Source organism: Erinaceus europaeus, chromosome 11 (genome assembly GCF_950295315.1).
Source record: "Erinaceus europaeus chromosome 11, mEriEur2.1, whole genome shotgun sequence".
NCBI classification, from domain to species: Eukaryota; Metazoa; Chordata; class Mammalia; order Eulipotyphla; family Erinaceidae; genus Erinaceus; species Erinaceus europaeus.
The window spans coordinates 13,080,783-13,105,455 of record NC_080172.1 but is presented as its reverse complement, the minus strand read 5'-3'; the positions used below and the strand labels follow the sequence as shown (position 1 = coordinate 13,105,455).

The 24,673-nt window shown below is 37.5% G+C and overlaps 1 protein-coding gene across 11 annotated transcripts in view; it reads left to right on the top strand.

Moving 5' to 3' along the window:
* MEF2C (myocyte enhancer factor 2C) overlaps window positions 1-24,673 on the top strand; it is a 206,225-nt gene that overhangs the window by 17,274 nt on the left and 164,278 nt on the right. For 9 of the 11 annotated variants that reach the window (XM_060201151.1, XM_060201156.1, XM_060201153.1 and 6 more), the window contains exon 2: window positions 4,605-4,696. The gene's annotated coding sequence lies outside the window, so the exon portion shown is untranslated. Of the gene's footprint in view, window positions 1-4,604; window positions 4,697-9,393; window positions 9,879-24,673 lie in introns of those variants that run through there. The other 2 variants (XM_016186351.2, XM_007518969.3) reach the window with 2 other exon arrangements.

Genomic DNA, 24,673 nt, shown 5'->3' with positions numbered 1-24,673 from the left:
TCTTTCACCTTCTAGTTGAAAAAGAGAAAGGATACTATCAGGATTAGTGGGATTATGCAGGCATGAAGCCTCAAGAAAATCCCAGTAGAGGAGGAAGAGGAGGAGGAAGAGGAAAGAAGAAGGAGGATGAGGAGGAGGAAAAGGGGGGGGGGAGCAGAAGGGAAACTCATGCCCCCTTCCCCAAAATATATAAGAAAACTTTCAAATTTGAAAGACTATGCTTTGTATCTTTATTTCTATTAGTGATTAAGTAGTGATCTGCAAGATTACAAGATACCTGGGTATAATTCTACACCACAGGCTTTGTCCTTTTAGATCTCAGATAGTTTAATGTGTGAGCATATTTTGTTCATGCCACTGATATTAACATTTCTGGTCACATTCCATCCTAGTGAGATCCATCTAAGACATAGTCAAAGCAAGTGAAAATATCTTGATCAAATTTGAGAAATATTATCCTTTGCTAGCAATTCTCAAGTTATGTAACATCTTTCTTTTTTTGACCTTACAAGTGTATAGCTTTTTAAAAAAATATTTATTTATTCCCTTTTGTAGCCATTGTTGTTTTATTGTTGTAGTTATTATTGTTGTTGTTGGATAGGACAGAGAGAAATGGAGAGAGGAGGAGAAGACAGACAGGGGGAGAGAAAGAGAGACACCTGCAGACCTGCTTCACCGCTTGTGAAGCAACTCCACTCCAGGTGGGGAGCTGGGGTCTTGAACTGGGATCCTTAAGCCAGTCCTTGAGCTTTGCACCACACGTGCTTAACCTGATGCACTACTGCCCGACTCCCTGTGCATTTTAAAGTGGGTAATTTCATGTCTTCATAAATTTGTTAAGTATAAATATAGCCTACAAACTAGCTTCTTTAAGAAGGCATATTTAGTTTGGGAAACTGTTATTTTCCACACACCTTATTCTACACTAAATGTAGTTCTACTTTTCCTGCAATAATGTTTTAAAAGTATTTTCTCTTGTAAAAGAGTATTACAGTCTACACTCTTAGTGCAGGTCACTTTCTGTAGAGTTAATTTTCTTAGCTAAATGGACCAAAGTACCATGGTATGGAACAAGTACCTTGCCAGGGGAGCATATCTTCTTTCCAAAGTTTTCATATTAACTTTGGGAGCACCCATTAATTTTTCTTTTTTTTTTTTTGGCCTGACTTGCATCCCCCCCTCAAAAAAAGGTAGTGTCTCTTACAGCATTCCTCAAGATTTCGTTTTAGTAGGAGTGTTCTCACTTTAAAACTTTTTTTTTTAATTTTTAATTGGGGGATTAATGTTTTACAGTCTACAGTAAATACAATAGTTTTGTAAGTGCATAACATTTCCCAGTCTTCCACATAACAAAGAAGCCCCACTATGTCCCCCTCTGCCATCATGTTCCAGGACCTGAATCCTCCCCACTCCACCTTCTCCAGAGTCTTTTACTTTGGTGCAATATACCAACTCCAGTCCAAGTTCTTCTTAGTGTAAAACTCTTAACTCTTACTCAGCATTGCCATCACCCAAGTGTGGTACAATTTAACTGGTATCAGTTATGAAGCAGATGCTTCGTCCTTCTGGTCCATACACTCTTACTCTCACCATTCAAACAGCATTCATCTGTAATTCTAGAGCGGAAATTTATGTGATGGTGGAAACATGCAGCAGTCACCTTGTCACTGTCCGCCCCTGGCCATAGAGCACTTTAAAATTGGCTAATGGGAGGAAATGAATTTCAAACTGTATCTAGTTTTAATGAAGGTAAATTTAAATACCCATACCAGGCTACTCACAAGCATTAAACTAGGTAGCTTCAAGAACAGGACAAAAGATACATTTCACACTTTTAATTTATTCAGCTGAGCACACCATAATGCTTTGGGGGCATTGTTCTTTCCACCAGGGCTAATGCACTAGTTGTGGTTCCACAGACAAACCAAAGAACAGATATTTGCATTTCATGACGGCATTTTCACAGGAAGTCTCAGCGTTGCTCAATGGTGCTACAAATGAAAACTAGTAGAAGTGGGGTAGGGGGAGGGGGTCCTCCTTAGTATCCGATTCCTCCTTGTATTTTTGGCCTTCCCCTACCCAAAATACACATCTAGCAAAGTACCTCAACTACTAGAGCCAGCAGCTGACATTTAGCTTCTAAAATAACTCTGTGAACCTGAGAGCTTTGGCTAAATCCAGTTCTGAGATCCCGTCCCCTCCCAGAAGTCTTTCAGGTGGCAAGAAGAAGAAAAAAATCCAGGTTAGTGCAGGTGCAAGACAGGTACAGCAGCGGGACCGGTGCCAGCCACTCAAGTTCTCCCCAGTCTTGAAAAATGCTCTGAGCACCCCAGCAGCAGGAACCTTTGGATACCAACCGCATGCTAGCTCTTTGTGCACAGTGAGTGGGTGTGTTTCTTACAGCGTGGCTCCCAGCTCATCCTCAGCTCCTTGGGGCTGTCTTTAGCTAACCTAAGGAAACACATTCTCCGCCCACCACCGCCAACCAAGATCCCCAACCAAACTCGCCTGCTTTCAAAACCCACCCACTGCCTTTACGCGCTCCTCCATTCCCCAGAGGCCACCACGCGCCTTCTTCGCCAAGCCACCACCTGCTTCCCCCCAACCCCTCCAAATGGGGACATTCCCTTTCTAGGCCAAGCACACCCACTCCAGTCCAAGCCGACAGACTAGCCCCTCCTCCGCGCATCCAGACCCAGAAGGCCCCCAAGGAGGCCCCCAAGCCCGCCTCCTCCTCGCCCGTGGCGCCCGCACGTGGCGCACTCACCCCCTATTAGCTGCCTCCAAGCTCTAGAAACACTCCTGGGAGGGAGCCCCCGCCCCTTGAGCTTGTTCTTCCTGGAGAAAAGTGCATGTGTGGAGAGAGGAAAAGGACTGGGAAGAGAGATTATAGAGGGTGCGAGCAGTGCTAGGGGGAAGGACCAGCAGTAATTGGATGGCGTTGGGGCCGTTGCGCCTTTACTGAATGCCAAACCAGCGCGGATTCACTTTTCACACCAATCAACCAGAGGGATTGTTGCTGCCGGCAATCAATAACTCAGCGGAGTAAGCTGCTGAAACCGGAGGCGTCCCCTGTCTGGGACTTTAAGGGGCCGGGCCGTCTGAACTGAATCCCAGCCCTCTGCTTCCCAGACAAAGAAGGTGCACCAAAATGCTGGTCGGGAATTTTAACCCCTACCCCTACCTCAGTCTTGGGTACAGATCTGAAAAGAACAGAAAAGAAAAAAAAAAAAAAAAAAGATTTAAAGGGCATACACTGGGAGAGGTACCTCGAAGAAGTAAAAAGGGGAAGTGTGAAAATCCATTCTTTGAATTGAAGGTTTCTGCGATATTTTAAGAAATGAGAGACAATGTTCCAAAGAATATTTCACACCTTTATAAGTAAAGTTCATTAATTTTAGTCATGCATATGGGTACTTTTTAATCAGCCACACATTCGCTAGCAAATTGCTGATCGATTCTTATTTGGGTATCCTGATACAGGAAAAGGAAGAAATGTATCATAATTTGTGAGTGGAATTTTAAAAGACATTAACTTTATGACTTTAAAAAAAAAGCGTTTATATAAGGTGAAAATGGCCTGGGAGGGTTGTGCACTTAGACTGTAAAAACCCAGCTAAATGCAGAGAAAAGGTTTTCCCTAGGTCACCTGGCACTTACTACTGTGTGTAAGGACCTGTGAAAGACTCAGCACAGCTAACACTAGCACAACAAAATGGACAAAATTACTCATTGCTCCTTGACGCTAGAGAAATGTAAAAAATTCTAAGGATGTCAAATAAAAAAATAAATACAAGCAATATAACTTGTATTGACTTCTCATTAGCAAGAAAAATCTTGCTAATACAAACAAGAAAAGTGATGCTGACCAACATAGTCTGATACGTATCAAGATAGTGAAAACTAGTCCCAGTCTGAAGCCAAGGTATGGTTCACTATGTGCCCAAAGTCAGAGAAAACTATTTTCAAACAGAGACGAGAACATAGGGCCGGCCATTTGTCTGTTCTAAGTACAGTTAAATACTGCTTGGAAGGATAAGGTATTATTGGTAATAGAAATACTAAACAGTTCTGAATCCACATCACTGATTCCCAAACCACTTAAAGCTGGCCTTTAAGTAACTCATAAAATAAGTTCTTTCAGCAATTTTAGTTTCGTTCTATGATTTGATAGTCTTCTTTGCAGTGTGAATCTTTATCAGATATAAATTGAATGACACAAAATTAAGAAGATATAGGATCTTAAGGTATGAAATAAAAGATAGGGTTTATAGTCTTGGCTTGGAATAATAAATCACATCTGTGTTGCAGATTCTGAATCACAGTCTATATGGTGTATACTGTGCATGGACTGAAGCTGAACTAAAAAAAAAAAAAAAACTTTTGAAATTAGTTATTTGGCAAAGGTAAAAATTACCAGAATCATAATAAATGATCATTTTAGTTATTTTACATTCAATACCATATTGGCTTTCTTTTAAACTGGAATTAATGCTACTTTAGATTAAAAAAATAATAAAGGGTTAACGATGAATGCATTTTAGTTTATTTAGTACATATCATTCTTAAAGAAAAATGATCTATCTTCTCTTACATATTTTAAGGTGCCAAAGAAAAGCTGCAAACTGTCAAGTAACTCCTATGAAGAGATGAAGCAGAGAATGGAAGGCAAATGACTGGCAGTGAAGTGTATGTGGTGAGTACAATACTGAATATGTGTGCTGTCACCTACCTTGAATTCTTCGTGATTAGGCACTTGCAATGTGGAAATTCACAGAAGTGACTGGTACATAGTCACTGTATACTTCATGATGTAGACAATGCCAGGCTCTACCTCTAAGAGGCTGCCTCTTTTACAATGCCTTTATGCCCAAGTTAAGGTGTATATCATCTAGAGTATTAACTATCAATAGATAATATCTACTGTTATGCCACTGAAATTTGTATGTTACCAGTTTTGTATATTTCTGAACTTTTCTATTCCATTATCATGTTTGTATTGGAAGTATTTTGACTGAAGAACAAATATTCTATATAGTTGAATAATCTTGATAGGGTAGATTAATCTATAGCCTTTCTTCATCTCAGGGTGAGTTGCTGTGGCAACCACCTCAGCTTACTTTTAAAATAATTTTTTTAAGCCCACTTCAAGAGCTACACCCAGCGTGGGCCAGGCTTAAAAGCAGGCAGACCCAGTGCACAGGCCTTTAGTAGACTGCTGATTTAATACTGAGGGTAAGTAGTAAAGGGAGAAGTGTACTGTAAAATGGTATGCAGCCTTGAAGAGAAATTGAAAGCCAGCTTTCCTGTGAATTAAGATCCTGAAGATCATGAACTCTGCCACTTCTGAATCATTTTAATCAGATATATTGCTAAATAACTCTTTGGGAATAAAAAAAAACAAGCTAATGTATACTTACATTTACAGTAAGACGTTTCCAATAATTAAGTAAGGAGATATTTTATGACTGGGGGTGGGGAACCTGTTCTAATAGTACATCAATCCTGATAAAATAGTCTCCTAAAAGGAATGTCACTTTTTACTTAGCAGGATAGACTACTGACTTCCAATTGATTTAAAGGGGGATTAAGAATTTTCTTGGGAGTATGGATTGACCTGTCAATGCCCATGTTCAGTGGGGAAGCAATTACAGAAGCCAGACCTTCCACCTTTCTACATCCCACAGTGACCTTGGGTCCATACTCCCAGAGGGTTAAAGAATAGGAAAGTTGGGGGTCGGGTGGTGGCGCATGTGGCAGCAAAGCTCAAGGATCCCGGTTCCAGCTCCTGGCTCCCCACCTGCAGGGGAGTCGCTTCACAGACAATGAAGCAGGTCTGCAGGTGTCTATCTTTCTCTCCCCCTCTCTGTCTTCCCCTCCTCTCTCCATTTCTCTCTGTCATATCCAACAACGAACAACATCAACAATGGCAATAATAATAACCACAACGAGGCTACAACAACAAGGACAACAAAAGGGGGGGAAATGGCCTCCAGGAGCGGTGGATTCATGGTGCAGGCAATAACCCTGGAGGAAAAAAAAAAAAAAGAATAGGAAAGCTGTCAGGGAGGGTATCAGAGATCAGATCTATCAGAGATCTAGTGGTGGGAATTGTGTAGAGTTGTACCCCTCTTTTCCTATGTTTTTGTCAATGTTTCCTTTTATAAATAAAAATAATAAGAAGAAAATTTAAAAAAAAAAAGAATTTTCTACTTTCCAATCTAGGAAAAGTCTGGAGAATTCATTTAACACATAAGCAAACTGAGGCCTAGAAAGGATACATTCTTTTAGCTAGACACAAATCTAGAGCCAGAGGGAATCTAGGCCTTCTCTAGAACCTACTACTCTTAAGCATCTCTTTAGACCGGAAAATACTCTGATCCTAACCAGGTACTCTTAGGTAGCAAAGATAGGGGAAGAGTTTTTTTGTTTGTTTTTGGTTTTTTTTGTAAAGTTCAGAAGTACTTAAAGAATAATACAAAATTCACTTTGGATTAATCAATTTGTGGACTAACATTGAATAAATCAAAATCCCAAATGACTTTTCTAGTGTATGTTTCTGCATCATCTCTTCCTTTCCCTTGAACTATAAAGGCTCATGGGAAGGGAACTAATGTTAATATTAACTTAGGTCACACATAATTAAGAAGCTAAATCTACTGAGGGAAAAAAATCTTAATATTTTAAATGGCCAACTGTGATGCATTCAAGATACAAATTATTTTCAAATTATCCACAGTGTGGGGTTATATATACTTTTGAATGCATGTGATATCATTAATAATTATGGATTTGTTATCATGTTTGCTATTTAATCATTCTTTAAAACACTACAAGATAGTTTTCTTTTTTGAACAAATAAAATTTGAAACTGAAGTATACTCTGATAAGTAGAAATAGCCCATCAAAAATGAGTTGAAAATCATTTGTTGCCTGTATCTTTTTCTCATGCAATGTAAGTGGTTACAATTCATTACATTAATTTCAAGCATCATGACAATAAATTAGCATGTTCTTATAAATGGTTTGTTTTGTCAATGTGAGAATCTAGAAAAAGATGGATTCATTTTTTACCATGACAGACAAATCTTAGTATGCAAAATTTTGATGTGCCTTTACTTTTTTGGAAGTTGTGCCTTGGATGAAAAGTTCATATGCATTATCTCTGTCATATCATGAAAATGAATAAATACACGGTACTAGCAAACTCACAGGTACACAAATATAGCAACTACTCTGCAAGAAATAATATTTTGGACAGTTTTTGCTTTGTGACAGTTTACCATGCTTTTCTGTAATAAAGACAAGAGCTACATTTTCGATGTACTGATCAAAAGATTTTTCAAATCTAGTTGTACTTGTCTGTGAAATCAACCTTCCTCTTTCAAGTGAAGCCTTGGGGCAGACGCCTAAATGTTGAACCCACTGTTCTGAGAAAAGCTATTCACATCAAATAGTCCCTGCAATGAAACAGGAGGCTTTTTGAATCACACTGTCCTCATGTGTTAAAATAGTCTAGAGGCACAGTGCTGAACTTAACAGGAAATGCAACTAGTCATTGGGTTAAATACATAGTGCTGAAAGGATTTTTTTAAGTGAGGAAATATCTTTAATTAGATATTTCAGTATATGTCTGTTGTCTACTCTTGCCTATAGTCAGTGTTTTTATTTCCCTCAATGTGTTTTCTCTTTCATGGTATTATTTTTTTTTTCATTTGATCTCAACATTTCATATCATCTCTAATTCTGCTGGCATGTAACTTTTGTCTTTTCATGGTCTGGGTACTATTTGATATATTTTGTCTTTGGCTTTATTGAGTGTCACTTAATTGACTAGAGAAGAGTGGAGTTCAAATCCCAGTACCCTTCTGTAGTCTTGGATATTAACCCTTTTTTTTTTTTGTATTTAAAAAGTATTACTATGCTTAAACCTTAACCCAAGTTATCTTCCTTATCAGTCTCTAGTTCTGTTTCCTGTGCAGCTGAAACTCCTCAGGATAAGTGAAGTCAGGGGCTGTCGGATAGGGAAGCCTAATGCATTTGGGGAGTTGGTTTGGTTTACATGTTAATGCCCCGGATAAAATCCAGTAAGGTGTGGAAGAGATGGAGTGAGAGGAGGGAGGGTAACATCTCCGAGGAAGCTGCTGCCTCGGCAAACATCTCTCAATTGATCAGAAAATTCATGGCCCTGTGATGAAGTCGAGATTTCAAATAATGGTCATTCTTTCATTATTGTATATTACTGACATTTGGGAAACATTTCAGCTGGTTTATTACCTGCCCAACCACTCCCCCTTCCCTTTCCTTTCCCACTCCCCCACCCCAACTTCTTAGTGCCGAAAACCGCGTTTTCTGGGCGGGCAGGAAAAGCGCGCCTGGAATCGAGCGCTGCAGACATCCTGGAGCAGGGCTTTTAAAGCCGGAGGAACGGGAGGAGCGCTTGGACTGGGGAAGAATGAAGTGGTTAACACGTCTTCAGACCAGGGAAAAGTCACAAGAGCAACTGCAAGGGTCGCGCTCCTATTGGTCAGAGGAAAGATTCCGACTTTAGAAGGACTTTCCTGCTGGCTGCTTGCAAAGGTCCCCCGGGGAGCGAGCGCGCTGCAGCCGGAGACTCAGTTCCCCGAGCGTCCTCTCCGGCAGCGCCGGGGGGGGGGGGAAGCAGGGAACCGCCACTCGCCTTGTTGTCTTCATTTCGTGCACTAAAGAATTGTCATTAGGTTTGCGTATGGCATGTGCCATTACCCCACCGTAAAACTAAAATTAGCAAAATGTCAGGATTGGAAAGATTGATTCACCAAGATGCAATTATCATTTAAAAGTGCTTGATTGAGGTACTGATGTTCAGTGATTTATTCTGCATACCATATACATAATTAAAGTAGTGTAGTGGAGTAATTTATCAATCTAGTTGAGACTGGAGGGGTGAGGAGGGAACTGCGCTATGTTTGTTTTATTAAAATGCTCCGAGGTCTAGTCCCGCCCCCCTCTGCAAGAGTGAAACTGATGATTTCTCCAGCTCGGGAGTAGAATCAACGGTTTGGGACTGATTGTGAGGGAGAGAGAGAGAAAGACAGAAAGAGACGGAGAGGAAAAGGCAGCGAGAGCCAAAGGCTAGAGCAAAATCCAATGAAAGGAACTAAGGCAAGAGGCATTTCATCGGACGCGCTGTTTTAGCCCCCAAGTCACTAAGCTCCGGTTTCTCCGCCACCCCCGCCTCTCCTAGCAATTCCTTCCTCCGCCGCCACCACCACCCCCGCCCCGTCTTCTTCTTCTTCTTCTTCTTTTTTTACGCTATGTTTCAAAGGCTGTGAGCGGCTCTCCCTTTCCTATTCGCCTTCAGTCACTTCCTTCCTGGACGCAGTTTTCTGGACGAGTCCGGTTACTTTTAATCCTGCGGGTCGCTGTGAGCCACTTTCTCCTCCTCCTCGTCTTCCTCCTCCTTCTCGTCTTCCTCCTCCTTCTCGTCTTCCTCCTCCTCCTCCTCTTCCTCCTCCTCCTCCTCCCCCTCGTCCTCCTCCTCCTCCTCCAGCTCCTGCTCGGAGCGGCCTCCGCGCGCGCGATTGCGCGGCCCCGCGCTCGCCTCCCCCGCGCGCTCCCCCCGCCCGCGCGCGCGCGCACACATCGTCTCCGGCTCTCAGCTCGGTCTGCTCGCAGTCACAGACACTTGAGCACACGCGTACACCCAGACATCTTCTGGCTGCTATTGGATTGACTTTGAAGGTTCTGTGTGGGTCGTCGTGGCTGCATGTTTGAATCAGGTGGAGAAACACTTCAAGGCTGGAAGAAGTAGAGATTATTATTTTTTTTTCTCCCTCTTTCTCTCTCTTAAGAAAGGAAAATATCCCAAGGACTAATCTGATCGGGTCTTCCTTCATGTAAGTACCTCTGACATTTCTCGAGAAAATAAAAATAGTCTAGGTATTGTTTCTTATAGCAGCAACAGTATATTCTAAGGCACTGGGTTTAACCCTGTGCTTTTTTTTTTTCCCCCAAAGCTGAAGTTGAGGTTTGTTGTGCATTCTTTTCGTTAGATTCCATGATTTCCTTGTTTGTTGCTTGAAGTAACTTTTTAGATAGTCATATCCATTTGCCATCAGTTAATGAAATCCCTTCTGACTCGTTCTTGTCATACCAGTGTGTTTAAAGTTTCATGAAGTTAGTTCACGTCATTAGCATGCTCGATATGGTGGAACGTGTGAAGCCTGGTGGGTTTCAACATTTCACAAAATGTCCCGTGACCTTGAAGTACATACTGTAAGATTTACTAATTAGTGCACTGTGCAAAGATGCTCCTGAGAACCCCCCCCCCAGCCCCCACCCTAGTGATTTGCTTTGGGTTGTGCTTCAAGTGCCACTAATTCTTGGGATTAGTTTGAGCTAAAGCATGGCTGGCTGTCAGAGTACACCTTTGTGCATCTCCTTTACCAAAGTGCAGCTTCATAGAGGGCTTCTTAATTGGTTGTGACAAAAAAGTGATACTCTGAACATGGTAATCTATAGATTTTGCAGTTCAGGTTGGGATATATATATATATATATATATATATATATATATATATATATAGCTGTTTAAGTCAACCAAATACATAGCTGTTTTTAAAACAAGTCACTTAAATTGTCTTCTGTTTGGACTTTAGATGGAAGTTACCAAACTCAGTGATAAAGTTTGATACAAAGAAGTATATCTAGACATGACACATTGTTTGTTGCTTTATTAAATATTGTGTAAGTATATTTAGACTTAATACTAGTGCTATCTGCTTCCCAGAATGCAATTATTGATTTTTAAAGGAAACTGTGATCTGCAATATTTCTATCTTTCTAGATCCAGTAATTAACATTTTGCGGGGAGGGAAGCTTTTTTCCCTCTTCAAACTGTGGGAATGTGTCCTTTGTACAAAATACCTTTATATGTAAATGCTGACAGTATAATAAGTAGAATCAGGCTCTCTGCCAGTTCTTTAACCGGTCCTCAATGGAGATTTGCTTTGACACAAAGTGCGCTTTACTATTATAAATCTGATACTAACTCTAATAGCAATTGTCTTGTAAAATAGTGTGCAGATATTTTCTAAGTGCTATTAATGGAACTCCAGCCACCTCATGGTACCAGTCAAAAGAAGTGACTGGTCTCCTTGTGACTGGCACCTTGCAGTGGAATTGTGGTTGCAAAGTAGAGACGTTTACATAGAGTTATAATAACTACAATCCCCAGGGACTTGATAGAACATAACAATGTGACCACCTGTAAACCCCATTTAACCTCTGTAGAGCATACTGATTTTTAACATTAAATAGACTAGCAGTCTTCAGTTTGAAAATGAAACATCTCATTTAAAGTGTAAAATAATATGATTTCGGGCTGATCTTTGAAAATGTTGAATAAGTACCAATATGGCACAAGCAAAATTTTTTTTTGTTAGTTTCAGTTGAATATAATGCATTTAATAAACCACAGAATTGTCTGCCAGTGTGTATCTAATTATTAAGTTAAATGAAGTAGATTCAGAATTTGACAGCTAAAATGAGATTTATATCTAATGTCTTGTCTCAAGAGGACAAACATCTCTTAGATAATTGTATTCCATTCTTTAGGAAAATATATTAGATATATATTCCACTCCTAACGCAATTCTGAAGAATTTCATCAAAACACGATTTAATCTGAATGTTTGTAGAAAAATGTGGTCCCTTAGTCATGTTAAGGAGACAATAGTTGACAGCTTTCTTCAAGTTCTTCTTAACTTTATACAAATCTCTCTCTCTTTTTGTTTTATGTCATTCACACAGTTTTGGAGTATCTGTGGCATATTTCCCAGACTCATTACTGAAGACAGTATTTTCTTTTACCTGATTCGTTAGTTACTCTATTCACATTGTGATTTCTGTGTATCCTATATAGATTATATTGAAGGACACTACTGAAGACATAACTTTGATTAAATATTAATTTGTTTCTGCGGCTAAAGTAAGAAATGAGTACTTTATAATAAAGTCAATTTTCTACATTTCCTGAGCCACCTCCTAGAAATGTCTATAAACTTTTCAGAATAGAGCCATGCTAAGGTAAACACATGAAAATTAAATAACAAGGACTTAGACTGTACCTTGTCTCTTTTCTTCTTTGCCAGTTTAAATGTATGTGATTAATGGTTCGTTCCACTAAGGGAAAGGATGTCTAATGTTTCAAAGCTGAGTCCTGAATAAACACCGTGTTTTCTATGTTTCTCATCTCTATGGATGTCTTCCTTCTGTTTGCTGAATAAATTGTATAGGGCCACAATCATATCTTTCTAACAGATGATGGATTGTGTTTAAATTTCTTATAATAAAACCTGAGATAGGAGGTTCCTATGATACTACTGTGCTTCAAAACTTTTCTTCAGTTTTATTATGGTATATTTTGTGGTTTAATTTATCAGTTTTACCTGTGGTATGTTTTGAGTCTCTGAAATCTCAGAAAGTGACAAAAATGAGGAAATATCCATGCAGCACTTGTGCTGTATAACGATACAAAGTAGTTATTAAACAGAGAACCCTGACTCCTCCCGGGACATGATTCAAAACAGCATGGTAGAATTTCACATGGAAGTAATGGTCAGAGACTGAACTTTAAGAAGGTTATTGATACAGTTTTACTTTTAATACATTCTCTGAGCAAATACCACAGCAAGGTAATATCTAAATCTTATAGAACTTCACATATTCATTTTAATAACGAGTTGACTGCCTAGACACAAAGAAAAAAACTATCACTGATGTTCACCCTGCGTGCTCCATACATTTGGAGGGATAAACGATTAAGATCCCATCCTCAGCACTGTACCTTAATCTCTTGAGCGTGTGGTCTGCTCTGCACTCTGTAAAGCCTGAGTGCTCACGGAGATCTGTCATCTTTAGTAAGTCAAACCAGATTACAAAGGCAATTCACAAAACTAGAAGCAACAACAAGAGTTTGTGCACCTTACAAAGGGCGGATTATGCAGTTCACAGGTTATTTTGATAGGTCAGAGATAAAAGCTGATTGTAGAGGAATGGCAAGAGACTTCAATTTCGAATGACTGTTCGATGAATATACCACAACCCTGTTGCTTCACTGTTATCAAATGACAGGCTTTCAGTAGTGAGGAAGTGCCCTTTTTTATACATCTGTCTTTAGTGCTTAACTGTTAGGTCTTGTCACTTCTTTATGAGCGTACAGCAAGACGTGGCTTCTATTAGAAGCAGTTATGATAAGGTTCAGTTGCAATACACAGGAAAATATTTTAGGTATATATCCCACTACTAACTCAATCCTAAAGAATTTCATCAAAACACGATTTAATCTCTATGTCTGTAGAACATATAACATCCAACATTCAGAGGCGTCGTAGAGAGCACAAAGTAGAATCCACCAGAAATAAAATATACACAGGTGGTATTAAGAAACTGAGCAGGTAATGAGTAGGATTCAATAGCTATTATGTTATTCTATCAATAGCTATTATTCTTTATAAAACTGCATAATTATGTAGCTATGAATCTACATACATTTGAAGTATCTCATGCTAGATATTTATCAAATTACATACATACATTTCATGAACACTATAAGATCGTTCTTCATAACAAAATGTGATATTTTGAGTTTTTTCAAGAGAGTAAGGTTGGGCTTAGATAATAACATTTTGAAAATTCTAACTTCTTACATATCCAACTCCATAGTAATTTCTTGCTTTTAAAAATTGAAGCCCCTTTTTTTTTACCCAACTGATGCCTCCTAGTGTCTCACACAATAAAACACTAATGAGTCGTCCATAAATGTAAACATTACATTTTCATTGCCTACAGCTTCTGTGATACATAAAATTAATATTTATGTATTTAATTTTCTGTGCATTGTTATAGAAAGGTAGACGATTCCAGTGAATGATGTGTTTCAGCTGAGTACATTTATGGTCCATTTGCAGGTTTACTTGGACTATAACAATATCTTACTAAGTTTAGTAAGTGTATTACCTTCAATCACATATTCATAGTTTATAGTTACTCTTCTTCCAAGTGAAAGACATAGGCAAAATAGCAGAGCTTCCATTTTGTAGGCTTGGAAATCATATAGCTGACCTCTTCTGTGAGTACCTGGTGAACAAGTTGCAGTGGGACTTAGAATTTAATTTAAACACTAAACTACCTTCAAAGTGATGCAGAACTTTTCCATCTCTGGGTCTTCACACTCACAGATTTCTACATGATAGTGAAGAAAAAAACAGTTTGAGAAATGTAAAAGTAATGATTAAGGCACAAATCCCCACAAGTAAGGAGTCTGTCACTTTACTGGGAAATAACAGTAGCAAAAAGCTTACCTTAAGAAGGCGTTAGCTCACTTAATAGAAGGAATACTACTCAGAACATACCTGATCAGGGCCAGTAGGTTATCTTAATGAGGTAGAAATGTGGGTAGCAACTTTGGTGTGTTCTTCCTTATGATGAATATAGAATTTTTGGTGTTCTTATAGTTCTACCGCTGTAAACAGCTTTCTGATTCTATTTGCAAAGATGGAGACTTAATTTCTGTATATTTAAAAAGATATATTTACAAAAGGGGAGTCTCACACTCATAATGAATAGTAAGTTCACTCAAAACCTTGTAACATTTATGACCCTCTTCCTGAGTTGGCATACAACACACACATGCAAAAAAAAAAAAAATTCACAAATCTTCCTTTTGTTAACAATCAACAAATATTCTGAGCATCCAAACACTGGACTGAGTGCAGTTTGCTTTAATTTCTTATGTATGTGTCACTTAGTTCTTTTTGTTCAAGACACACAGCATTTTAAACATTATTTGACTCTCATTTTAGAGTTTCTGATTTGGTCTGTACAGTGCTGTTACAATTCGTTTGCATGTTGGACACATTTCAAAGAATGTAAGGGGGTGTGTCCCTTTGGTTCAAGGAAGCAAACATGTAGAAAGGGGTGGACCTTTCCCACAAGAGCCACATTTCTTTCCTTGGAGAATTGAAGCAAATATGCAGTAAGTAAGTGAATAACAGCATGAGAAAAAAAATTCTACTGTTCTGCTACAGTTAGTGAGCAAAGAAAACTTTTAGGTCTCTTTTGAAAGCAGTTCTTCTTGATGATCTCTGTCCTACTGAATGTTGAAAAGTTCTATGAAATTTTTGTGATTTCAATAATACTTAATTTCTGTAAAGTAGATTCAAATTAATTTCGGTCTTGATTAAAGCAAGAATGCAGTGGTAATTTCCATATTTTATGGACAGTAAGGGAGCCAGAAGTATCTACTCCCAGCCTCTCTTAAGTAGTTAGCAGGATGCTCTTATCTCAATTTTTTTTTTCTGGGCAAAAAAAGAAAGAATTTTTTACAACAAAGAATACCACTGTACAAAGTAAGATTTAAAACATGATATAAAAATCTCACATTCCTTTTATAATGTTTTAACTGCAAAAAGAAGTCATATTTCTTATCAAGTATGGAAATCATGTGATAATTGATATAAATCCATCTTTGGTTTCAGGTGATGATATGGATCACATGTCTTTGTTATCACCATAATGTTTTTGTTGTATATTATCATTAAATTACCCAAGTTAACTTTCTGTATTTATTTACGAATATGTAGTCAGAATAAATGAATTCAAAGTATACATGAAGACCATCTATTTATTTATTCTCTTTTGTTGCCCTTGCTGTTTTATTGTTGTAGTTATTATTGTTGTTGTCGTTGTTGGATAGGACAGAGAGAAATGGACAGAGGAGGGGAAGACAGAGAGGGCGAGAGAAAGATAGACACCTGCAGACCTGCTTCACCGCCTGTGAAGCGACTCCCCTGCAGGTGGGGATCCGGGGGCTGGAACCAGGATCCTTATACCCCTTATACTGGTCCTTGCGCTTTGCAGCCATGTGCATTTAACCCACTGCGCTACTGCCCAACTCCGAAGACCATCTTTTAAGGTCATTATAAGGAAACTGGTAACATTACAAGCCATAAAAGCAGTAAGCCTATTACAGGCAGATTTTTGCAAGAATCATTACTCTTTAATAATGCAGGCGATATAGAGACTTTATTAATTCTTAATGCTGTAAATTTTAAATGAATGGAGAAATGCTGTTCATCCTGCAAGTGGTTGCAATTCATGTAGAATGACAGTCCAAATCTTAAAGTATTGACTTAAATAAAGCACCTTAACTTGTTTTTAGAGTTTGGAGAAACTGATACATGAAACAGTCTCTGGTAAAAACCTGCTTTTCCCAAATGGCATCCTGAGCTTGCTGTTTTTGTTTGTTTGTTTTTGTTTTTTTTCCCTTTTGTGTTTTGTTTTCATAGATAAGATGCACATGAAGAATTTTTATACATCATTCTCAAATATTATGGACCTCTCACATATTGGATTTTAAAACTCGTGAATGTGGCTTTTTGACTGAATGCATTGTTTTAACAGTTAAAAAAGACTCTTTTTATGTCTGTAATTCTTTCTCTCTTTTTTAATGTCTGTAATTATTTCTCTTTTTTAATGTATGTAATTCTTTCAGAATGTTAGAATAATAGCAAGCGAATGCATCTTCCCCAAACTCTGACTATACAGACAGATTTTGCTTAGTTATGTTTATTTATTTGAAAAACTAGAAAGTAGACTTACTAGTGTAAATAATGGGGACAGATAAGGAAATTAGTCAACTCCTTAATAACATAAGCATGGCTTTCTTTAACCATGTAATTGTTGGCTATACATAAGGCATACCACTAAGGTTTGTCATAGAAAACTAGTACTTGTGCTTAATGTAACTCCAGAGATTGGGAATTCTTTAAGGTAATTTAGCAGACATATTCACTGAAACATTTTATTTTTAGAAATCATGGTCATACAAGGAAGCTTTTATGAAGACCCAATACCCAATTGCAGTAAAAAAATATATATATCTCCCACACACAGAGATTACACAGTTTTGTACTATAATGGCTATATATATGTATATACATATGTGTATATATATATATATATATATATACTAAAAATTTTTATCACGTTCTTTATGTCTGAACAGAACATACATGTCTAAACAGAGTTTTAAGTTATATCCTTCATGTAGGTGAATCTGTAAATGTACCATTTAACTTAAGTGGCTTAGTAGGAAGGTAGTTTGAGGAGTTTAAAAAAAAAAATTTCAGTTACTATAGTTTCAGCTCTTTCTTTTTTAAAAAAGCAGTAATTACACTAAGAATAAAGCAAGAAAAATAAACTCTTTTAATTCTTTGTAACATCCTCTGCTTATGAGGTAGAGCTCTGATGTGTTTTTATTTCTGAATACGCAGGGCAGGTACTGGCAGCTGAACTACAAAATGAAAACTTCCTGGCTGCTGACCAGACACAGTGCACAGTGCCACCTCATAAACTTCCCCTCTCCTGTCTCCAAGTGATTTCAGCCCCAAGTAATGTCCCTTTTTTTTCCCTCCTTGCGTAGGGTAAGGAATAGAGAACCTGCTTCCTGAGCAATCATTCTGGGAAAGCAAAAGCATAACGTTTCCCTTCTTTTAACTTGCAAACTCTGCTTCCTCAGTCGCTAATACGTTAACTGGAACGTGGATTCAGTTTGTTTCCCTCCATATCCCAGCTTAGAATACATCAAACAATGGATAGAAAATGGGACCTCTTCCTACCCTTCCCCTCCCCAACACCTATACAAATTGGCCCAATCAGATGGCTGAATTATTTTTGTGTGTTTGTTTCTGCAGAGAAAACTGTAATGGTTCCTTTTCAATGAAGCCTGTGCATTGTATTACAAATATCTTGGGTCATTTTGTGATACAAATTAAGAGTGTTTTGGTTTTTTTTGTACTTATCTCAGGAAATAGATGTGTTCACTACAATATTTGCCTCTATAGTATTTTTTTTATTGATAATGAGTATTAGGTCAAAATAAATACGAAGAGAGCATATATAAACTTTAGCTTTCATATAGCTCTATAGATTTATGTATTTGCTTTCAGGAGAGAGAAACCAGGGCAGGGCTCTGTTATGACATACAGTATTGCTGGGGCCTCTCAGGTAAGCCCTTGTTACCATGTAGAATAACTCACTTAAATACCTACAGAACATTCTTTATATTTGAAGCTACACTAAAAACTTCTCCTGGTAAGATATTTTAAAAATATTTTTTAAAATAGTTAATTACCAGTGAGTTGTATTTTCAACCATTACCATTTGATTTCAAAATTTTCTACCAGAGAGAATTTGCAGCTTCTACTACTCTTTTTCCATGAGAACTCTCATTTGTGTCAACTGTAGTCAAAGTATTGCCAACACATATTTCTAAAACTAGTTTTCACTTGTGGAAGTGTCTTAGTACAAAAAAGATATTCTTTTAAGTTGGTAAGGGTCACAACACAATACATATTTGTTCCAACATTATTTCTAAGCAAAATTATTGATTTAATCATATCAACTTTACATACGAGTTTCGTCATTACTAACTAGACCAATCATTTACTGTCTAGTTAGACTTACCAACGGAACCAGAAGTTCAGTGTAATTTTATTTTTCTTGAAGCTAAAATAGAAAAGTAATTTCAGTTGAGCTTAAGCTATCCAGTAACTGTTGTTCTGTGGATGTAAAGGGTTTCTAATGAAGTGTCAGTGGATTAGTACAACATTCACTGGAAAAAGTAAAAGGTAGCTCATATGTGTATGGTCACTGGTCTGCTATTACCATCGGTATTATGAGCAAGGGGCCCCTAAGCCTGCCACGCTTTAACATCCATTAGCAAGGAAGATGTTAAATTTCATATCTTATATACTAAGGTACATAGGAATCAGCAGATTTCTGGCTCTCATTTTATGCAAAATTAGACATCCTATTTAAAAATTCAATCTTGAAAACTATGCTTTTATTTCGAATACAGTGTAGGAATTCTTTATTCTCAGCATGCTCCCAAATTGTAGGATACTTGGAATAAAAATTCCTGGATCAAATTTGTTAGATGTATTCTAAGGTCTCAGTTATTTTACTAAGTGCATTGGTTGATGTTTTCAAAGTGGAAAATGGCTTATTTTGATATTTTAATGTATCCATTTAAACTGTGAATATCTTAGAGGTTTCCATAGTAAGTAATTCTCAGGACTAAGAAATTTTAAATTTGTAAGCTATTAATCAACACAAATTCCTTTTTAAGGTGTCTTAACTTCCATTCACAGTTGAGAACCCTTGTTAAGCTTTTGGATGGTCTTTAAATGCAAGTTTTGTGGTCTAGACAGTAGATCTTCTCATATTTTTGAGTATCAGTTCATATTAACATATGAAAAAGGTATAAGTCTAGATCTAGTTCCATCAAAAGCATTTTCCTTAACAAATCTGGCTACTAAGAGTAGCGTATTCTTTTTATTCATTTTGAGTAACTATCAAAAGAACACTTAAATGCTACATAGGTTAAAATTTTTTTTTGACTACATTTTTCTTTCACCTTTTTTCCCCCTCTTCTTTTTTCTTTCACTCTAAAGTGTTCCTCTTCTTACATAGAACAAAAAGTAGTTTCCATGATTACTAAAGGCCAGTAAGATTTTTGGTCTCATTGCTTATTTGCCTATGACCTTTTGATTAAAATGAATTAGCAATATTGCTTAAATTGAATGAACACCTGGTTGATCATCCCCCCCTTTTTTTTCATTATATAGCTTCAAAAATCAAAGAATTCTTAACTTCACCCTTTTCACCTCAAATTTTATTGTTTTTTAATTTTCTACTGAGTCCCCTAGTAGTTTCACAATGGTTGGTGGTGCCACAACACGTTTGTAACTTCTTTGATTACGCACGTAGGACCATAGAGTTGTTCTGATGTTCACTTATCTTTTCACACTTGAGAGATTGATGTGGTTCATCATAGCCCAACTACATGCCATGAAAGAGCTCCAGACACTGATCTTTTAAGGGTGACATCTTTGTAGGGAGCCACTGTAAGTTTAGAGTTAGTGAGAGATACACCGGCAGTACGACAACAGAGTCTCTAGAGGTGGTACAGTTGTTGGACTAGTTGAAGCAATTTATAGCCTTCATGATACTTTGTGAAATTTTCAACCAAACTCTAAGGTTTGGGGGGCAGGAAATAGGTATAGGAGAACAGAGAAAGAGACAAAAAGCTTGAGAGGACAAGAATGAAAGCAAAGGTAAGAGAAAAATCAGTTCTCTTGATTTGTATACAATGTTTGAAGACCCCCATTTTTTCACACTTGATATCATAAACATATTTGTGCTACTAGACAAATCCATACATGCTAGAAGTATGTTTGAGTGGTTAAAAGCAAAGGTAGACTGGGTTAAAAGTCCAGTCTTCCACTTATTTCTTAGTTACTTTGGACAGGAACATCTCAGTTTCAGCATCTCTTAAGATGAGGATATTAATACCGTTCACTTCTTAGGGTAGTTGTAAACATTTATTGGACAATATGTATAAAAGAAAAAATGCTAAGTAATAAGTAATTAGTAAGTTATTATCAAAACACTATACTTTTAATTTTATCACTTAGAAATGTTTGGTGAGTTAATTATTTGGCATGTTTTCCTGATGATACTTTCATATCATTAAAATGGGGTCACTTTCAAGGCAAGTTCCTATTAATAATTCTTATGCTATGTTAGGTCAGCACTTATGGTCATTAAATGCAATATGTTTTTCTAAGAAAATCAAAATGTTTTATAGATCAGATGTTACTAAGTAAATGTACTTTATAGCTAGAAATGACACCAGATTAAAATAATTTTCATGCATGTTTTTTAAAAGTTACTTATTAAAAATTCTGAGTTCCCAATATATTATTATTTAGTTTCCATAAAAGTTGTTTGGGGAAGTATTTGATGTGTGTAGAGTGATTAGGAGACTTGAACACATAGAAGAACCTTCCTGAGAATCTTAAGAGTTTTTTTCCCCTTAACATTAGTACTCACTTTCATATTTACTATTTTTTTTAGTATGATGCAATTTTGATTGTAAATAGAGATTTTATAAATCTTTGTATTTCTATACAATTATTCTTACCTACAATAGTATTTTATAGATATTTTATTTGTTTTTGAATAAATTAATAAATCATACTGTTTAAAATCATTTTCTCTGAAGACTTAAAAATAACCAACCCATCTGCCACCCTTTCCCCCATATTTGAGATATTGTCCATTTGAATTACGGTCTATCAACTTTGTAATGATAAACAAAGGAACTTCAATTTGTGTGATTTTTTATATGAAAGTAAATTGTAAAAATTATAGGAAATAATGAAATTTTCCTTAGGGTTATGCCTCTTTGATAACACAAATAAGCAAGTTTAGGAAAGATATTGCTGAGAAATGGGAATATTTCTTGTTTCATAGTCTGTTTATCACTGTCTTGTGTTAGCTTGTTGTTCTTCTCACTGGGACTTCACTGCTCCTAGTCAGCTTTTTTCAGATAGACAGAGAGAAAGACACCACAGCACCAAAGCTTCCTTCAGAAAGGTGGCGGCTAGATTGGCATCTAGGTTGTATACTTGACAAACGAATATGCTATCCTGGTGAACTACCTTGCTAGTCCTCTTGGTTAACTTTTATGTACATTGAATTTCTCAGAGAAATTCGTATATTCTGTGATAGGTTATGGTGATGAAACCTGCCCAATTCAAACTGCTTGCAAAGCTTCATCCACTTGAAATTATTTTCCTGTTCTTCAATAATGCCCCTCTAGTGGGCACCTTGCATTTCAGCTTTCTTTTCTTACACTGTTTTAATGTTTGTCGAAAAGTGCTCAGTGCAAAGAATACTTGCAGAGTGGACTTCCCTATAGTAAAACAGCATGGACAGCTCCCAACACTGCAATCAAGGATGCCTCTAAAAGCTTTAATTTAAAAATAATAATAATAATAATAAGTCTGCATGAAGATGATGGAGCCCTCAAAGGCATATGGGTTTGGAGAATTATTCCCATCTGTAACCCCTCCCTCTGCTTAGTAGCCCTTTCCAGGGTTATGATTACTGGAAAATGGCTGTTAATCACCAGATTTTTTTTTAACTGCAGCTGCTTCAGTCAGACTACTAATCTATTAAACAACTTCATCTCCAGCTTAAAATTTGCATTGTTTACTGTATAGAATAAATTTTCATTGTAATCACTGCATCCGAGAGAACTTCCTGATATGATTTATAGAAAGAAGCACATTTGTTTTTATGTATGGACTTCTCTAGTGCTAGTGAGCCAACTGTTTAAACAATACTGTGGTTGATCAGCATAAAATAAAATATTGCAGTGCTCTTGAATGCAAGAGGCATCTACAATAGTCACATTTGGGGAATATTTGAATTGTGCCATCGCTAGCACTTAGCAATATAATTCAAAATTTAACCCAGATATTTAAAATTTGTCTTGGACCTGCAGGTCTGCTGAGTAGATTACCATTCTTTCACCAGACTGTGGTAGTGTTCTGGCCTCCTTTTCTACCCTAACGCTTATTCTCTTTGCCATAATTTAAAGAAATAATCCAAACCCTGAATCAATATTTAGTGCTGAGAGGACAAAAACAGCTCTCATTTCTAAAAGACCTTTTGAAAATCCATTCTTTTATGTAAAATTGACAGGCTATGTGAGGTGGTTGGATGAAGTTCATCATGTTGGAAGAAATGTTTCAATTAAAGTTGAGCACTTTCTCTTCCAGGTCTTTTTTTCTCCATTTTTTATTTGCTGTGCCAAGGTATCCATGTGCGTTTTTCCACTGTCATCTGGCTCATTCCCAGCAGATGCACACAATCTGTTCTGCTGTCACTAACAGGGTTCGGTTTATGAAAAGAATGTGTCAGAACATGCCACTATAGTCACTTTTACAGGTTTTTTTTTTTTAAAGAGTAACTGAGAATATATGCATTGCCCTAGTTTTATTATACTCAACCCTTAAGAGATTTCTAAGAAACTTTTATAATATTCATAAGCCAAAGGCTTTCTTCTGAGCATATTTTGATCAAATATTTATTTTCCTAAAAGTTCATAAACCTCTTCAATGATGAATGAAAAGCATCCTATTTAAATTTCAGGGTTGCTTTTATAGGAGATTTACAAATAAATCGAGGGCTTTTACACACACACACACACACACACACACACACACACACACACACACACACACATCAAATTTCTAATTAGAAAATTTGCCATGTAATCGTTAAGTGCATGTTGTGTGGCACAGGCAAATCTTTTCTAGTCAAGTTAAGACTGCGTTTAAAAAAAATAAAGAGGGAGTCGGGCTGTAGCGCAGTGGGTTAAGCGCGGGTGGCGCTAAGCTCAAGGACCGGCGTCAGGATCCCGGTTCGAGCCCCCGGCTCCCCACCTGCAGGCAGGTCCCTTCACAGGCAGTGAAGCAGGTCTGCAGGTGTCTGTCTTTCTCTCCCCCTCTCTGTCTTCCCCTTCTCTCTCCATTTCTCTCTGTCCTATCCCACAACAACAACATTAATAATAACTACAACAATAAAACAATAAGGGCAACAAAAGGGAATAAATAAATAAAATAAAAATAAAATAAAATAAAATAAAAAATTTAAAAAAAATAATAAGGAGGGCTAAGGAAGAACTCGCCTGGTAGGGGTGTGTCTTGTCCTCTGCCTGGTCTTTGTATTCTTGTGTCACATAGGAATGCCACGGCACTGAAATAAATGCTTATGCTGTGGTGTCTATGAAATAATAATAATAAAAAGAACAAAAAATATTGACTCAGAAGGAGTAAAATCATACATTCACAAGACCCTGGTAGCACAAAAAAGGAAAATAAAGTTGTGATGTATTATTTAGGATTTGGTTCTGAGCACAAGTTATTTTATCTGATTTACTTTGGCAGCATTACATTAAGCCAAGGTCGTTAAACTTTCAAACGCTACTTACTCCTGCAGATTCATTTGGCAAACCCTTTCAAAATTTTGTGACATTTTTCATGTGTAGATACATTTAAAAGCATACTAGTGGGCCAGCAAGACAGTTCACACGGACAATACCCTGCTTTGTCATGTGCACAACCACTTCCCTGGGGAGGAAACTATAGTGTCTTTTTCTCTTTTCCTCTGGATTTCTATCTCCATCTCTTTCTATCTGGGAAAAAGAAAATCTGCTGTAAACAGTGAAGCTCAGGCACCTTCAAATAAAATAATTATACAAACATACTCCGTAGGAATGGGAAAATAGTTCACCCAGTGCTACTTGAGAGCATCATCCAAAAGAAGTTTCACAGCACTATAGTGATGCGATGATGTGTTTCTTCCTTTTCTGTCTGGAAAAGAAAAAGAAAAAAAAAAAAAGGAAGGAAGGAAGGAAGGAAGGAAGGAAGGAAGGAAGGAAGGAAATAGAACTAGCAAAATGAACTCACCTGTTTTGTCAAGCATATGAACTGTGTCTGAGCCTGGCCCATACCATACTTAAGGAGATTTCACTGTTGTGTATTTTTTTCTTCCTCCTCCTCCCCCTCCTCCCCCTCCTCCCCCTCCTCCCCCTCCTCCCCCCTCCTCCCCCTCCTCCCCCTCTCCCCCTCCCCCCCCCTCTTTCTCTTTCTGAAAAAGTAACTATGAGCAGTAAAATCCTGGAAATGATGGGGGGAGGGAGAGCACAGAGACAGGACCAGAAACATTTCAACTGTGCAGACTTGACACCTCAGTGAAACCCTGGTGACAAAAAG